General features: G+C 42.7%; 1 protein-coding gene and 1 pseudogene across 3 annotated transcripts in view; one reads left to right on the forward strand and one right to left on the reverse strand.

The window, feature by feature from the left end:
• The window catches only part of DIP2B (disco interacting protein 2 homolog B), a 229,803-nt gene that overhangs the window by 14,164 nt on the left and 201,286 nt on the right, over positions 1-14,353 (forward strand). The gene's annotated exons all lie outside the window — the stretch shown is intronic.
• LOC113893127 lies at positions 8,278-12,385 on the reverse strand (annotated as a pseudogene).

Here is a 14,353-nt window from a genome sequence, read left to right on the forward strand (position 1 = left end):
GCTACAGTCAGCTCTGTAAACTAAAATTAGATGCTCTTGCTTCCCTGCCTTACAACCCTTCAACAGATTCTGTCTTTTAAATGAAATTCCAGCATCTGTTTCATGATCTACTCATTCACACTCCGGTTCCCCCATCCACGGTGCTTCAGCCACGCTGGCTGACTCTTCTTTCTCTCCTTCCACTTTTCCTCTCTCTCTTATTTCTTGTTTCCCTATCTCTCTCTCCTTTCCTCCCTCCCTCCCATTCTCTCTTTCCTTTTTATTAGCCACTATTATCGAGTGCCCACTTTGTGCCATATAGGTACAGGCATCACAGCAGTGGTTAAAATAACAAAAGTCTCTGCCCTGGGACTTCCCTGGTGTTCCAGTGGCTAAGACTCTGTGCTCCCAAGGCAGGGGGTGTGGGTTCCATCCCTGATCAGGGAGCTAGATCCTGAATGCCTCAGCTAAATATCCCTGCATGCCCCAAGTTAGACCAATGCAGCTAAATAAATAAACATGAAAAAAAAAAGTCCCTGCCCTAAGGAGCTTGCATTCTGTAGGAATAGACAGAAATGAATAAGTAGATGAAATGAATAAGTACTTTACATTGCCTGTCAGATGGTAAACATTTCGGTGGAGAGAAATCGCGAAGAGGAATAGAGAATACTGGGGCCGGTCAGTGGTTGGTTTAAAATAGAGTCAGGGATGACTTTATTTGAAAATGACACTGGCACCTGAGGGTGGTGAGACTCATCATGCCTGTTCTGCCCCCAGGCCTCATTCCTTGCTTTTCTTCTGCTGGGAATGCTCTGCCCTAAAGAGCTGTGCTTGGCTGACAGCTTTGCCTCCTTTCTGTCTCAACTCAAAAGTGACCTTCTCAGAGATGTCTTCCCTGACCCCCGAGTTTAAATGAGCAACTCCTCCCGTCTTGCTCCATCTCATCTTTATTTATTTATTTTTTTTCTGTTTAAAATTTTCAACTTAATGCCGCCATTTAAAATGATCTTGCTTGTGCATTTATTCATTATCTGGTTCTCCTCCAGTAAAATGGGAGTTCCCTGAGAGCAGAGACTGTGCTGTCTTGCTGCCTGCTGGATGCCCAGGGCCTAGAATAGAAGACACTCAGTCAACACTTGTTTGTGAACAGATGGGCTTTGCAGAGAGAAGATTCCAACAGGATTCCTTAGATGGTGACAGCTTTACCGAGTAAAGAAGTGTGAGCTCTGTCCCAGGACTTCTTCTAGGAAGGGACAGGGACCCCTGTGGAAGCTGGCCAGGGCTGGAACTCAGGGGCCCACGATGTTTCCTGGCACTGGGTTAGTTTCTCACATTTGTTTTTTCTTTGTTTCCCTCACCTGTTTATCTGCGTGCTCTGATTTCCCATGTGCCTTTTACAGTTGGGTGTATGTGACAACTTTCCGTTTCATTAGCCTACCTGCTATTTATTATGCAGAAATGTATAGCAGACGCAGTGCCAAGCCTAGAAGAGCCCTTGCGTGAGAGCCGGGAGCTGGAGCTGCGCCACCGAGTGTGTGTGCTCCCGGTGTGGGGGGCCGTCCACTTCTGTGTTGCCTTTACTTGCTTGTATATTGATTCCCTTTTCCTCTGCCTTGACCAGCCGTATTACTCACAGGAACTGATCTGAGGTGTAAGCTCATTGGGTGCGTTTTTCTTTAGAATAGTGTAAACAACCTTCATTTTGATTTAACTGGTCAGTATTGGTTGGAAAAAACTAAATATTTCCCATGTTTGGTTCCCAACATCTTTTCTTGATTGCATTAAATCTTTTGCAAAACTGTTGGAAAACCAGGGAAGTGAAATATTTAGCCATATGGTAAATATTTGATTTGTTGAACTAAGTCATCGGGTAATTTATCCTAGTTTATGCAAATTGTATGGGCCAGCTAGACTGCTGAAGGCATTTATAGGCCACCCATATTATGTCCACCTGTGTGCACACAACACGTTTTTCTTAGGTCCTAATGTTTTCTCTCAAGGGCTTCTTTGAGTTCCTATGTCCAAGATAGTATTTAAACATTAAATTTATTGTAATTTTATACAAAAGAAATATAATAAAAATCTCATATTCCATTTATTGATTATTCTGTCATCAACTTGAAGTGTATCTTTGTGGCTGAGAAGAGCTTCTGAAACATGTTAATACTTTAAATTATCCTATTTCAATAAAGACAGAAATAAATATGACTTAGATGATTATCGTGTTGAAAACAAGACTAACGTGATTATTATATGTTTACCAACCAAAGATCACTATTGTCAGGAGTAGTAAGTTGCTCAGAATTCTGAATTTGATTTGTTTATCGTCTAACTTTTCCTTACAATTGTTGAAAAAAGAGTTTTTCGTTAGAGGTGGAGATTCTTTCCCCTTCCGCCCTTGCCGGTTTTAGTTTTCTGTCTCCTTCCCCATAAAATGTGGATTAAAAAAATGCTATCTCATAGGATTGATATGAGAACTAATTGAGTCAGTACATAAAAATACAGTGATTTAGAGCAGTGCCCAGCCAGTGATAAGCACTGTGACTATTTCTTATGCTGCTGTGCTGCTGTGGTATTTTAAATTTCCAAAACTTCATCCACGCAGAAAGTGTGATTAGTGAGTAGAATATATGAACCCAGATTAGGTTTGAAACAGATTAGGCTATCTGAAACAGGATGGTAGTTAAAGCCATGAAAATACATGAGTTCACCCAGGAGAGGGGCTTGGGGTGAGCAGAGAGAAGTATTTCAGGCAGACCCCTAGGTACACTGACAGGCGCAGAGGAAAGGAAAACCTGCAGAGACGGCCAGGAAGAAGTGGAGGTTTAGCGAGAAAGCTAGAGAAGGAAGATCAGGAGAGTTAGGGGATCAGAAAGACAAAAGAGGGAATGATCAAATGTTGCTGCAAATTCAAGAATGGTAAGGATTGGGTGGAGTCAGTGTATTTAGCCACTAGGTGATTTTTGAATTTCTTGAGAGTAGTTTTAATGCAGTGGTCCCAGGTAACTCAGTGCCCACCAGTGCAGGAGATGAAAGAGGTATGGGTTCGATCCCTGGGTTGGGAAGATCCCCTGGAGGAGGAAATGGCAACCTACCCTTGCCTGGGAAATCCCATGGACAGAGGAACCTGGTGGGCTACAGTCCATGGGATCGCAAAGAATTGGACACGACTGAGCGACTGAGCACACATGCCCACATGGGAATTAGGAGTTAAGGAGTGAATGGGAGAAAATAGATACATTTCAAAAACAAAACAATTTTAGTAAATTTGACAGTAGTTAGGAGGGGCAGAACACAACAGTATTTTAGTAGTCATTTGCAGACATTAGATATTGCAAACTGTATCTTTATTACATAATAAACACCATAAAGAAGACACGTACAAATACGGAGGAAGATCAGGCAAAGGACATTCGTGTACCTGTGGTGTTTCTAAGGAGGATTCCTCAAAGGTGTATCACTCAGGCTCAGAGTCGTCAGTTGAGTAGGAGTTTGATGGGAAGACTGAGCAGAGAGGAGGGTACTTTAGTTGGAGGAAGGCATGGATTTCTGAATCGCTGGAGTTTGCTCAAGGAGTTAGGGTCATGAGTAGTCTCACTGCTAGAGCGTAAGGAGTAAGCTCAGTAGGTCCGATAAGGCTGGACAGGTGGGCAGGGCTGAGAGCCTGGCAGGGGCAGGGCTTAGAATCTTACATTTTATCTTGTTGGTTCTTGTTTCTCAGTAGGAAATGGGCCAGGGGTACTCTAAACTGTAGGATAAACATGCTACATCTTCTTGGGGTATCCAGTTGAAGTCTGGGAAAATTACTGCTATGTTGAAACATGAGTATGTTATAATACAGTATTTAAAATCCAAGATAAAATATAATTTTAAATTAAAAAAACATTTTTTCCGTAACGGTTGACTTCTTCAGGCTGTGCCTCTTCTCACCCTCCACCCCCCATCACTTTCTTCAGGTGAAAGGTTAAAGAGCACCCATCTGGTTCATAGGGGATCATTAAGGAACTGTAAGCAGGAGTGGATGACGTCTGTATTTGGTGGAGCTCAGCCTAGAGGAGAATGGTTTAAGGCTCCTGTGTCACATGGTCAGGGGTCACCGTTCACACGGAATACAATGTCAAATGTCTTAAGTAGATACAGACAGGATAAGAGGGCAAGACAGGAGAGGGAGACTGACAAGGTGGCTACTGAAATGAGCTGGTGGCCTCTGTGGTGAGATTGGGGAAGACGGAATGAAAAGAGGTATTTAAAGAGAGAGAATCAATTAGACCATTGTGGAGAAGAGGGGGTCATGCGATGTGTAGGAAGAACATTAAGTTGATGCCTAAGAAACCTAAGTTTCTTAGCACCTTGAGGGAAGGAGGGCATCATTACCGAGTACAGAGAATAGGGGAAAAACAAATCGGAGTATACTGCTAAGTTACTTCAGTCATGTCCGACTCTGTGCAACCCCATAGACGGCAGCCCACCAGGCTCCTTCGTCCCTGGGATTCTCCAGGCAAGAATACTGGAGTGGGTTGCCATTTCCTCCTCCAATGCAGGAAAGTGGAAGGAGATAAATTCGGTGCTTCTTAGTTGGAGAGATCGCTGGGGCCTGTGGGTAGAGATCTCTAGTGGAAAGTGGGCTATGTGTGTGTGGAGCCCTTTAGAAAGGCCCAGCCTCTTGACACACCTTCAGTGTTCCTAAGTGGCCATCACTGGCAGTGGGACCCACAGGCATGACTGAGGTGGTCTGAGGGGAACACAGGGAGTGAGGGGAGCTAAACACAGAGCTCCGGAGGTGCTGCCATGTAATGGGGAGGCGGAAGAAAAAGAACCTGAGAAATGGTCAGAGGCATGGGTAGAGAACACTCTTGAGAGTCCCCTGGACAGCAAGGAGATCAAACCAGTTATGCTTGAAGAAAATCAACCCTGAATATTCATTGGAAGGACTGATACCAAAGCTCCAATACTTTTTAAATATCAAAAAAGAAAAGAAAGAGTCATTCCTGATATCCTGAAGTCACTCTAGAGGGCCTTGGAATCTCAAACTTCACTGACTGATACAAAGAGCCAACTCTTTGGAAAAGACCCTGAGGCTGGGAAAGACTGAGGGCAGGAGGAGAAGGGGACGACAGAGGATGAGATGGTTGGATGGCATCACTGACTCAATGGACATGAGTTTGAGCTAACCCCGAGAGTTAGTGAAGGACAGGGAAGCCTGGCATGCTGCAGTCCATGGGGTCGTAGAGTCCGATAGGACTGAGCGATTGAACACTGTGGCTGAAGGGGAGGAGAAGCTAGAGCAGCCGAGAATTTCAGGAAGTGCCTGTTGCTGCAGAGTTAAGAGGGGACTGGGAAATGCCGGTTTACAAGTGGAAGAGGTCACTGCTGGTGACCTTTCCCTGAGCTGTTTCTGTGGTGTTGGAGGTGCAGACTACAAACCTGTCCAGAGACGGTGAGGCCTCCTGGGTGGAAAAGAAAGTGGAGGCAGGCAGCATGCACTGCTTTTTCAAGCCTGACTGAAGCGAAGGAGAGAACGGTAGCCGGGATGTTCATAGATTCACCTCCTCTTTCTCTCCCACTGGAGGGTAAGTTGCATGAGGGCAGAAATTTCATTTTATTCGCTGCTATATCTCCAGGGTAGAAAAGAGCACCTAGTAGGTGCTCAATAAATATTTGATGGGCGAATTAATGAGTTACATGAAGAAGGGAGAGGCTTGAGCATGTTTGTGGGGTGAAGAGTAAGAAGTCTTGGAGAGGAGGGTTTGAAGGTCTAGAAAGGATGTGATGGAACATGAGCTCCGTGACTCAGGAAAGTGTGATATTTCAAGTCCCTCTGGACTGACTTATCTAGGATACGAGGAATGATTCTTTTCCTTTCTTTTTTTAAAAGAATATTTATTTATTTGGCTTGCCAGGTCTTAGTTGAGGCATGTGGGATCTAGTTCCCTGACCAGGGATTGAACCTGGGCCCCTTGCATTAAGAGTGTGGAGTCTCAGCCACTGGACCACTAGGGATGTCCCAGAATGATTCCTTTTCTGCTGAAATTGAAGGAATGGAGGAACGAAGGGGAGCAGAGGTAGATATTTACAGGTGGTAGAGGAGGAAGTTGAGGGAGTTCTCTCCTGATAGTCTTATGAGCATTCTCTGAGTTAAAAATAAATTAAGGATGAGTATCATATGTGTATCCTTGGAAAACATTTAGTGAAGACATTAAAAAAAACAGCACCCCTATTTAAGCAGTTAGGCTTGTGGGGAGAGTCATAGACAGGTAATTGTAGGCACACACAAGGTTGTGGTCAGTGACATAAAGGGTAGATGAGGTAAGGATGCACCCAGGGGATGAGTAAGTAGGTGAGACAAGCGGTCTCTAGTCTCGGGCAGAAATGCAGGGAGTGGCTGAGAGCTGGGTGGAGCGATCCACACACCCTGTGCGCAGCCCCAGGGACCTTCTGCCTGCAGGAGAGAGGCCTTGGATCTTGGGAAAGTGGGAGAGAAGAGGCATCGAATGCATGGGGCTCCCTCTTTGCTCTTTGAGATAAAGTGAACAGAAACCTGAGCCTTGAGTGAAGTAGAGTCACTCATTATTAGCAGCTCTTCTGGTTCTAACCAGGCGGGTTTTCCAGTGATTTACCTCTGATTCATTTGACAGGAAACTGCTTTCCCAACTTTTGACAAACTTGTTATCTGAAAGGATTTGTCTGTTTTGAAGAGGTAGTGGAGAGAAAGGATGTGACGGTGTTGGAGTAAGTCATAAAGAGCACAACATGACCATATTTATTTACCTCATCAGTCTTTAGTTAGAATTGATTTATGAAAGAATATTAAAGTATCCACTTTGTTTACATTAGCAGTTGTTTAGTAATAAGGTTACTAACCCACTGGAGTGGGTTGCCGTTTCCTACTCCAGGGGATCTTCCCAACCCAGGGATTGAACCCAGGTCTCCTGAGTTGCAGGCAGATGCTTTATCCTCTGAGCCACCAGGGAAGCCCCAGTAATAAGGTTACACCTGTTCAGAATTCTTTATTTTCAGTCTGAGGTCAAGACTATTTATTTCTCAGAAACTTTCTGAAAGGGAAACTAGAGTAGTAAGGATGGGCCTTCTAATTTTCGAGATGTTCATTGAAATTACATAACCCAGTGAAGCTAATTTTGTTTTTAGCTTTTGCTGTTATATTGGCCATTATTACTAATCAGTCTCTGATAGTTAAGTCAGAGTTGGACTTGAGTCCTGGTTACTTCTGTTTTTGCATTTCTCACATGTTAAAACATGTTCCTTATAAAATGATCAGAGGCTCATATTCTCAGAGTTAAAGGGGTTTTGTTTAGAACAAGTTTCACATTCTAATCCCTTATTTAAGAGCCCTACCAGGGAAGACAGATTTATAGTGCGAAAAGCACCTGTCAGTTTTTGGAGATGGAGAGAAGTACTTTTTTTCTTGCTAGAAGGTGAAATCAGAGGTTGACCAAGACATGCTAATTGGAACCTGGTATAGTCTCAGTTGGCTCAGTACTTAGAATTCACTTCTTAGAATTCATCCCACTTCTGAATGGGGAGTTAGGTCACCCTGTGTGTCTCAGCCTCATTCCCCTCAGTTTTAAGGTTTTAGCCATTAGTTTGAATAGTTAGAACTGCAGTTGGGATGTTATTTGAGGGAGGAAAAATGACTTTATTAGCATTTGGGAGAGAAGCTAGGGAACAAGAGTCTTAAAGTCAGGTTGGCATCAACAGTCTGAGTACCTATTTCTCATTTTTACTTTCACTTCACTATGTTATAGCCAGATCCCTATTTTCCTAGAACTTGTGTGGTGTGTGTGGTGTGTGTGTGTCTAAGAGACCGTGTTGGCGACTTCGAAAGAATCCTGATGTCTGGACCCTCTTTACAAGTTCTCATTTCTGTTGCCTTTTATGGGAATCAACTGGGAAAAGCATTTTGAGATGAGTATGTCAGAGGCAGAGTGTGAGGTAATAGGGAAAAGATCACTGGGTTCAGGTCCCTGTTCTGCTATTTACAAGCTCTGTGACCTCAGGCGAATCCTCTAACCTCTCCTAGCCTCTGGGAGATGAAGTGGGTAGGTGAGGGAATCTAGTTCTTTCCAGCTCTTAATTCCTGGGGTGACCTGTACATAAGCTTTAGGAAAATGTATGAAGAGGAAATCTACCACACACAGGCGCACACACGTGTGTATATGCACACATACACGCAGCACATGGGATCTTAGTCCCCTGACCAGGGATCAGATCTGTGCCCCCTCCAGTGGAAGTGCAGAGTCTTAACCACTGGACTGCCAGGGAATGAATTCCCGAGGAAATTCTATTTTAAATTTATTAGGACAGTTATTATTTAAAGAAAATGTATAGTGAGTTATAAATAAATTAGTTTAATCATCAGTTGCCCAATTTATATTCATTCCATCAAAACTTGTATGTTGAATTTTCCTAAAGTGAGGTATACCTTTAATTATTCAGGATGTTACTGTTTTTGGCCTAGTGAGGCTTATGGGATGGAACTGTCTTTCTTAGAATTGACAGCTTACTGAATTCCCCTTCTAATGCATCTTCTCTTCCCTTTGGCCCTCTTCCCCCCAACCTCAGCATCTTGTGCATTTATCTTTGGTAATGCCTGTATTCCCTTTTTGGACTTTCCAGGTGGCACTGGTGGTAAAGAACCCACCTGCCAATACAGGAGACATAAGAGATGCAGTTTTGATCCCTGGGTTAGTCAGGAGGATCCCCTGGAGAAGAGCATGGCAACCCATTCCAGTGTTCATGCCTGGAGAATCTCATGGACAGAGGAGCCTGGTGGGCCATGATCCACAGAGTTGTGAAGAGTCAGACACGACTAAAGTGACTTAGCATGCATACACACGCATGCATATATTTCCTTATAGGGCTTACTCGGTGGCTCAGTGGTAAAGAATCCATCTGCTCTGTAGGAGATGCAGGTTGAATCCCTAGGTCAGGCAGATCTCCTGCAGGAGCAAATGGCAACACACTCCAGTATTCTTGCCCCAGAAAATTCCACGGTCAGAGGAGCCTCTTGGGCCACAGTCCATGGGGTCACAATGAGTCGTACACGACTGAGTGAGCATTTATACACGTATTCCCTTACATTTTTATCTTTCCCAGAGGCTGGAAATTATGTCTTACTCATCTTTACTTTTTTTATGTAAAACACTGAAGGGAAGATAATATGTGAGGATGTAGATAACAGCAGATCAGAGATGGCCCAGATTTTAATTGGGGTAAGAGGAGAATGTTGGTGTTATATATAGAAATATCTGATGTGCTGGTTTGGGGAGAAGATGATGAATACACTTTTGGACACGATGGCATCTGTGACATTGGCAGGACACTCAGATAGACTGTTCAGCAGTCAGTTAGAAATGGTGAATGACATCCTGGAGCGGTTGGCGGATTTGCTCCGAAGAGGTTGGAAGCTCTTCATGAGGTTCATCAGAACAGATTAAGTCTTTGAAAAGGAAAGTGAAAAATGAAGCTAATGGGGAATGCCTGTGTTTAGGAAGCTAGAGAAGAAAGAACAGTCATCTAGGCTGGCAGAGGTAATCACTAGGGTAGGAGGTGCATGGTGAGCGGCTTTTATGGAGATAAATGCTCAACTGTGCTAAAGCTGCAGAAGGGTTAGGAGAATGAGATGAGGAAATACAGATGATTGGATTAGCCAGTTTCAGTCCTGCTGAATCAGAGGCTGCATTAAAAAGTGGTGAGGACACAGTGAGTCTGTAGGCTTTTTATTTTGAAGGTGGGGGGCGGGGAGAATGAAAGAACAAGGGCAGATTCAAAGGAGCCCTTATTCTTTTACTTTATTATTATTTTTTAATAATAGAGGTTATGGAGAAATCTTTATAGTCCTAGGGAGGCTGAGAAAGGAGGCTAAGAAAAGATTGTATTGGCTAGGGAGATTTGGACACAGATTGGATCCCTGGAGGGGAGATAAGGATGAATTAGAGAGCAGGAAGGTGGGGCTGGTTGGAGGAGCCTTCTCTGAGGCAGGAAAAATGGCTTGATTTGAAAAAAAATGATTTAGGGAGAGGAAATTGGTGTGGGATAAAGGGAAAAGAATAGAAAGATGGAAGATGGGGTTTTGAGACATGTGAAAAGAATTAGAGCAGAAGCTGCAGGGGAGCTTGAGAGGAATTAATGACACAAGAAAGCGATGCTGGTGCTCTGGAGACCAGACCGAGTATGGTCAACATGAATCTGGAGGGGACACAAGTGTGATGCTTGTGTCCAGGTGTGAGATCAGGGTGTCATACAGGTTGTCAGTGTGAATAACGCCAACCCAAGGACAGCGACTGGACTTGAGGTCAGGGGCCAGGGGTCGGGGGAAGCAAAAGAAGCCAGCCATAAAGTTGGAACATTCTCTGGGGCTTCAGGGCCTCGGTACCCTAGCCTGGCTTCATAGTTTAAGCTGGCAACATTCCTGAGTCCCTTCATATGTGTGTTTAGGAAAGAGGAAAAAAGATGGTCTTATTTAAGGGTTATTGAAGTGGAAATGAAGTAGGAGAATACTTGTAAGAATACTAATTAATTAAGGAAAAATGGCATGGGAAAACATTGTTGAAAAACTCCATGAAGTGGAAAAATAGCCTCCTCTTCCCCAACCCTGACCGAGTCCCACTTTCCAAGGCGTAACCACTTTTAATATCACTTCAGAACCCAGACGTGCTATTGGAGAAGGAAATACAAGGTTTTGCTGCCTCAAAGAGAATGGTTCAAATAACAGAACTGACCGGATCCTCTTTAATTTCTTCTGTGCTTTCTGTGTTCCTTTTCAGTCTTACTTAGTTGCTGCTGCTTTCTCATATTTTAAGTTCTCATTTTTCTTGTATTCTTCTTAAAATTTGGAGTAGTTTTTTAAGATGAGGTGCATAAGAGTTAAACCTCAAGTCCTTGCCTTTCAGAAATGTCTTTATCTCCCATTTGATTGTCATTTCTTTGAATGTAACTTATTTTTATACTCTGGACACTTGGAGGGTTTGCTTTTTGTCTTTGGAGCTCTGACTTTTCACCAGGGTGTGTCTGGGTGCTTGTCTTCTCCGTCACCCTGTTTGGTAGTTAGTAGACTCTTTAAAATCTGTGTGTTTTGGCTGTCCTTCTGGAGCTCAGGGGCAGATTTGTTTTATTATTTCTTCCCTTTTATGAGCTGTGTTTTTAAATCTGCTTTGTGTTTGCTCTCTCTCGCTTTTATTTACCCTTTTTTAAAATAGCTGTTTATTCTTAATTTTTATAGACATGATATCCTCTTGAATCTCTCTGAGCATGCTAATTAGAATTTTTTAAAAGTTCTCATCTAATTCCTGAAATAGCACACATTTCCTTTGGGTCATGTTTTACCAGAAGTCTATCTTGGCCTGCTTTTTTTGTTTTGTTGGGTTTCCTCAGATGTCATTTGGGGTTGTTCACAGCTAACATGAGTGACTAGGTTAGTTGTGACTAGTTACTAGGTTACTAGGTAACTAGTAACTACTAGGTGAGTGACTAGGTTATCTAGACTAGGCAGTTGGTGTAGTTTTCTTCTGGAGTTGAATAGGTCTTACTAGGTGTTTACATTTTTATTATGGAATATCCATAAAAAAGTGTATATTATGTGTGTACCAAATTTAAGGAAGAATAGTAAATTGTCTATGATCTGGTTTAAGAACTAAAACCTTTAAGTATCCCTGCAGGCCTGGTGGGCCTGTCCTGTTACGTTCACCTCACCCTTCCATGTAACCATCATCCTGAATTTCCTTACGCAGTCCCTGTTTTTGCTTTATTCTTTGTATATAGTCCAAGCAAAACAGTATTTAGCTTTTGGTTTTTTTTTTTAACTTTTATTTGCATTTATTTTGGGGGCATTTATTCCCAGGCCATAAGTTTTTGTTTCTTCAGTTTCTTCTGGGATATCTTTTTCCTTCTGTGCAACCTCCTCTTCTGGCTTAGGAACAATCTGTTCTTTTTCAGTAAGGATCATCTCAATATGACAGGGAGAGCTCATGTAGGGGTTGATCCAACTGTGAGCTCTGTAAGTCCTGGGCCGCATCTTGGGGGCTTTGTTCACCTGGATGTGCTCAGTGACCAGAGAAGCTACATCTAAGCCCTTAAGTTCAGCATGACTCTCTGCATTGTTGAGCATGTGCAGTAAAATTTCAGCACTCTTTTTGGGCCGCCGACCCTGCGTCCAGCCCCAGTTTGGCCTGTGCACACCCACCAGCTCCACCGCTGTAACGACAGAATGGCACACATTGCTTCTTTAAAGTGACATCCTGCAGATACTTGGTGGCTTTGCGGATATGCATACCCATTACGGCCTGGGCAGTTCCACGAGTGTTCTTAAAGTGAACACGAAGATTTGAACCTCTTGATTTGCATGATTTTGTGGGGTTGTCTGGGTCAAGTGAATAGCCCACCATTTTTAGGGTCGCTAGGAGTTGGACATGACTGAGCGACTTCACTTTCACTTTTCACTTTCATGCATTGGAGAAGGAAATGGCAACCCACTCCAGTGTTCTTGCCTGGAGAATCCCAGGGATGGGGAAGCCTGGTGGGCTGCCGTCTGTGGGGTCACACAGAGTCGGACACGACTGAAGCGACTTAGCAGCAGCAGCATTCCGTGGCATGAATTCATCTCAATTTATTAGTTAATTCACCAATTGGCATGTATTTTAGTTGGTTCTAGTTTTTTCTGTTGGGAATGTCATTGTTATGAACATTCCTCCATATGTCTTCTACATTTAAATATATATATATATATATTTTAAACCTTTAGTCATGGATTTTCAGATCATATATAAAAGTCTAGAATGAAACAGAACAAAATCTCTGGGTAGGAAACTCAGTGATTAAAAACTTTTATAAACTTGGTATTTTCCATAGTTCCTTAAATGGCCTTAATTTTATGTTCTGGAATTAAGAAAAAAAAACAGTTTGACATACATGGCTATTTTTCTTTGAAAAATGCAGAAAAGAGTAAGAACTAATAAGAGAAACTTGCATTAATAAATGTGGAAAGAATCAGTGCAACTTTGATGTGTTAACTATGATTTTTTTGCAAGCTTAATGACTTTATAGAATCATTAACAATACCATCAAGTAAGTCTATTTGTAGGTACTTCTAGGCTTGAATTATAGCTTTTCTGTCAAGTTTGTATCTTTTAAACTTCTTTTCTGTTATTTTCCTTTTTATATACCATCAGTGACTCATGTTTCCTTTGTTAGCATCATGTAGGTAGGATAAAGGAGACCCACCAAAAACTTTTGCTAAGGACAAAGAATACTTTTAAAGCATTGAAATAATTTAAGAAATTTATTATAGGTTAATTGAACTTTTGCATTGTGAATTTTGGGGGTTTTGTTTTGGTTTTAGTGCTAAGGTTTCTCAGATTAAGACATGCCAGGCTTTGATAATGATTTTGGACACTGACTAAATTACAGAGACTTACTTAGGATAACAGTTTTCCTATATGGCGTCACTGCTGCTGCTGCTGCTGCTCAGTTGCTTCAGTCGTGTCCGACTCTCTGTGACCCCATAGAGGGCAGCCCACCAGGCTCCCCGGTCCCTGGGATTCTCCAGGCAAGAACACTGGAGCGGGTTGCCATTTCCTTCTCCAGTGCATCAAAGTGAAAAGTGAAAGTGAAAGGGAAGTCGTGTCCGACTCTTAGCGACCCCATGGACTGCAGCCCACCAGGTTCCTCCGTCCATGGGATTTTCCAGACAAGAGTACTGGAGTGGGGTGCCATTGCCTTCTCCGATGGCGTCACTGACTCAGAGCAAATTGAGGCATTCAAAACAGCTGACCACAGAGCTTGGGAAATTTGTATTCAATTTTCATTGATTCACAATAGAACTGATAAACTTGGCCTCAGACATAATGAGAAATCCATTTTAATTAATTAATGTGGTTGAAGTATAGTTGATTTACAGTGTTGTGCCAATCTCTGCTGTACAGCACAGTGACTCAGTTATATACATACATGCATTCTTTTTTAATATTCTTTTCCACTATGATTTATCACAGGATATTGAGTATGGTTCCCTGTGCTATACATTAGGGCTTTGTGGTTTGTCCATTCTAAATGTAATCGTTTGCGTCTACACTCCCAGTCCATCCTTCTCCCTCCCTCACTCCCCCTTGGCAGCTACAAGTCTGTTCTTTTTCTGTTTTGTAGATAGGTTCATTTATGCCATATTTTAGATTCCACATATAAGTAATATCATGCGGTATTCATCCTTCAAGGAGAAATCCATTTCAGATACCTCTGCACTTTGTGGAACAGTTTTGTTTGACTTTCGTTTAATGATGCATCCATCTCTGACAAATGTCACTCACAGGCCTCTGGAGTTTTCTAAGGCAACTCTCATTCTTTGAGTGTTTCCTGAAGTTCA

The sequence above is a fragment of the Bos indicus x Bos taurus genome, chromosome 5 (assembly GCF_003369695.1).
Source record: "Bos indicus x Bos taurus breed Angus x Brahman F1 hybrid chromosome 5, Bos_hybrid_MaternalHap_v2.0, whole genome shotgun sequence".
NCBI classification, from domain to species: domain Eukaryota; kingdom Metazoa; phylum Chordata; class Mammalia; order Artiodactyla; family Bovidae; genus Bos; species Bos indicus x Bos taurus.